A 4528-nucleotide genomic window follows, 5' to 3' on the forward strand; every position below is an offset into this window, starting at 1 on the left:
AAGATCAAATTTTGGTCAGTTAAATAAATGATGATAGCATAAAAGAACAGAAAATTTACTGATATAGGGCGCTATTGTTCCCAGTACAATGGCCAAGGAGACATTCTTGGTGCTGGTCTAAACACAGAAAACTGTGATTTATTGAACACTGCAATCTTACAGAAAATACAGGAAAAGTTTAATAAAGTTATATCTTATAGCATCCCATAATTACTGCTGCCAAAAGTATTTCAATACAACTGTTCTAAGCAGACTGAAATAAAGTACTTTGTATTTGCAACCTCAGCTGTTCTGATGTTGATCCAAAAATAGATTATGTAGAATGGATAAGCTACATATTCCTAAGGCTATATCAAAAAAGGTTGCATTTTCCACAGAGCACCAAGATATTGGCACTTTTATTTCCTGATAGGTACTTGGAGTGTAGCTAACTTACATTGCAGGTCACATTAAAAGCCACGTGATATTTCTTGCAACTCTTTTGCCACCTACGTTCCCTTTCATTCCTCATGAACCCTCTTCCTTTGCCTAGCTGTTAAAATTTAATGTTGTCTTGAGATTTCGTTCTGCTCATTTCTCTTTTCAATGTATGCATGGCATATATGAACAATATAATCCATTTCACACTTTTAATTTTTTATGTATTGATAATTCTCAAAATGTTTACCCCCGTCCTAATTTTCCTCTTGAACTCCAGAACCCAAAATTTCATTCACTGGCTGGATCCCTTCATTTGGACAACTCAGGGCTGTTTTAAACTCTTCAAAGCTCTAGCATTCTGTTCAAGGCTGGTTCTTTGGATTGCCCCCAAATGATCAGTCTCTAAACCTGTGTCATTATTGTACAGTCTATTAAAGTCACAGTTTTACACAAAATTTTCATGGTACACCTGCACTGCTTTACAGTCAGCATGGTTAAGATTATGATCGTTAACTGTGAGACACCATGAAAAACATAGGTCTTTGGTTCTTCACAGAAACACTGGCTACCAATCTAAACAGTTTTGTTTTCGTGTCATTTCATTTTGCTTCTTTATTACTTCCAGCAGTTCTTAGGAGTTCTGAGGATCCTGATAATCTGATGCAACTTTCTTTCCTTCTCACCAAAACATGTCCTTTCTATATGTTCCTTCTAACCTCTAGGCAAAAGGAAGTTTCTGTTTTCTACCAGTCCTGAACATGCTGGAGGCAACTCTCTCGACTTAAAGCATCTGGGTGAGGGTTTTGTTTTGCCAGGTTTGGGGAACTGGTTCCAGTTATTTTAATTTCCTAATCAAAGTCATGAACTTCTAACCTGTTCCTCATTTTAGGGCCCCAAATTTTAGAGCAGATATCTGGAGCATATTGATTTGATTTGTAGAGACTGTAGGATTAAACAATTTTTCCCTCAGTGGCAATAACCAAGTTGATGTTTCTGCACCTTTTTTCTTACCTCTTTAATGCAGGCCAAGTTTTCTTGACCTTGAGCCCATATTAGAATGATCTGTTGAGCTTTTCATTATTAAGATGCAGACAGATGAGAATTGCTGATATATACCATTTTTGTTTGTTTGTTTGTTACCTAGACACCTCTTTCCCAGAAATTTACTTGGCTCCTACTCTTAGATCCTTCTGATATTTGCTCCAAAATCACTTTCTCATCGAAGACTACCCCTACCACCATATAAAGTTTTATATTTCCTAGGACCTCTGGGTACACTCTCTAGCCCTCTTTTCTTTCCAAGTCATTTTCCATAGCCCTTGTCTCCACTTGAAATTCTGCTCACTTATTTCCCCACATTCCCCGCTTCACCTTATATTATGTAATATCCACAAGGGGAAGGGTTTGGATGTTTTTTGTCTATTACTCAATTACAAGTGTTTAAAATAGTGCTTGACATATAGACACACTCACTAAATATTATTGAAATAAAGTGAAGGACCATATTGTGCTTTACAATGCCAGGAGACTCTAGGGCTCAGCTGAGCCTAGGGGGCACTTCCTCCCTGGCAGGTTCTGGCTCATGGCACTGGGTCCCTGCAGCTCCTCTCTCCTTACTCAGTTTGGGTACCCTTTTACTAGCTGCAAGAACAACTTCCTTTCCGTTCTATTTCTTAAATCATAATATCTATACCCAAGAGTGTTCTTTCTCCAAGTTTTTTTTTTTTTTTTTACTAAGCTTGAATATTTAGAACTGAGTAGCCAGTAGTCATTTAAATATATTATTTTCTATATTAATGCAGGCTAAATATTTACTGTATTTTATGCAGTATAAGCATTTGTTATTCACATTCTGTATCACGGTGGTATATTTGTTACAACTGATTAACCTGCATTGACACGTCATTATCACCCCAAATTTATAGTTTACATTAATATTTATTCTTGGTGTTTATAATTTATTTATTCATTCACTTACTGAAGGGAATCTTGATGTTTCCAGGTTTTGGCAGTTATGAATAAAGCTATAGATAGATGATAGATAGATAGATAGATAGATAGATAGATAGATAGATAGATAGATAGATAGATAGATTATGAGAAATGCTATAAACATCTATGTGCAGGTTTTTGTCTGAACATAAGTTCTCAATTTCTTTGGGTAAATAAATACCAAGAAGTGTCATTGCTGGTAAGAGAAAGTTTAGTTTATTAAGAAACTTGTCAAAATGTCTTCTAAAGTGGCTGTACCATGTTGTATACCCACCCACAATGAATAAGAGTTCCTGTTGCTTCACATCCTCACCAGCTTTTAGTAATGTGATGTTAGGAAAGTCAGCCATTCTAATGGGCATGTAATGGTATCTTACTGTTATTTTAATTTGCATTCCTGTAATAACATATGAAGTGAAGCATCATTTTATATGTTTAATTGCCATCTGTACATCTTCTTTGCTAAAGTTTCTGTTCAAATCTTTGGCCCATTTTTTCATCAGCTTTTTTTTTGAGTTTTAGGAGTTTTTGTATATTTCAATACCACTTCCTTATCGGATATATCTTTCTCAAATGTTTTCTCCCAGTAGTTTTTCTAGGAGTTTTATAATTTTGATGTTTACAGTTCAGATTATGATCTATTTTGACCTAATTTTTGTGAAGGATGTAAGGTCTGTGTCTAGATTTATTCTTTTTTTTTTCTCCATGTGAATGTCATTTTCCAGTACTATTTGTTGGAAAGACTATTTTTGCTCCATTGCATGCCTTCACTCTTTGTCAAAGATCAGTTGGTTACATTAATGTAGGTCTATTTCTGGGCTCTCTATTCCATTGATCTATTTGTCCTTTCTTTGACCAATACCATGCTGTCTTGATTACTTTAGCCTTATGGTAAGTCTTGAAGATATGTGGTGTCAGTCCTCTTGTCTTTTTTTATATATTTCAATATTGAGTTGGCTATCCTGTGTCTTTGCCTCTCCATGTAAGCTTTAGAATCAGCTTGTTGATATTCACAAAATAACTTGCTGAGATTTTAATCAAGATTGCATTGACTCTATATACCACATATAATATTTTAAGTATATTTGATGAGATTTCTTCTGTTATATTTATATAATACTATTATTATTTTTCCCAAGTTTCAAAAGCAATGAATTTTCTTTGAAGCTATTTTGCATATGTGCAAAACAAAAAAAAATTAAAACAAACATAATTTTATGGCCAATACTATAACCACTGTTGACTTTTTAAATATACACACATAATTTATACTCTACATATGATTACAAATAATTTTCTACCATATAATATTATGAGAATTTCATCATGTTCTCCCTCAAAATTATGCTACTAAATATACCTGGAAAGTATATATAATTTTTCTTTTATCCAATTAGTTCTGCTTATTGTCATCAACTAAATATTGTTAGATTTATATAAGAATTCATTATTGTAATTAAAATAACTTGTTTTGACCCAGGATTTTACTTGGATAATACCTTTTTATATGTAAAAAATATATCACCTATTATAGCATATGTGTTTTTTCTGAAATTTTTACTGTCATTTATCTTAAAATATTATTTCTTGTCAACATATTTTCATGTTGCTATGGTTACTTTACTAATTTGTAGTCATGGCTATGATATAATATGAATTAGCAATATTTTCCTTTCCTTAATGGATGACTTTCTGGAATTAAAAGAAATTCTACAATAATGTATTTAGGAGAATTGAAGTTTTAGAAATTGGTTTGCATTTAGTTTAATATAGCTGCATAATTTGTCAAAGACTTACTGTTACCATATCGTGCATGCTTTTGTTTGCTGAAACTTCAATTCATTTCATGAGTATGAAAAAAGATCAACATGTTCTTTTGAAATGTCATTCAACTCTGTTTTTAATTTCTACAAAACAAATCAGGATGTTTTTATGACAATCAGCACAATATGTTAAGTGATTTTTGAAAATGAACAAAGAAGTATTTTATTTGTACATCATGCCTTTTCTATTGATATTATATTAAGAGCATGATTTTACTGTAAAGAGTAAAAAGCAAAATAAATTATGTAACTATGCTCAGTAAAATTATGAAATACCTCAAAGCACTTTAATC

The sequence above is a fragment of the Pteropus alecto genome, unplaced genomic scaffold (assembly GCF_000325575.1).
Source record: "Pteropus alecto unplaced genomic scaffold, ASM32557v1 scaffold152, whole genome shotgun sequence".
Lineage (NCBI taxonomy): Eukaryota > Metazoa > Chordata > Mammalia > Chiroptera > Pteropodidae > Pteropus > Pteropus alecto.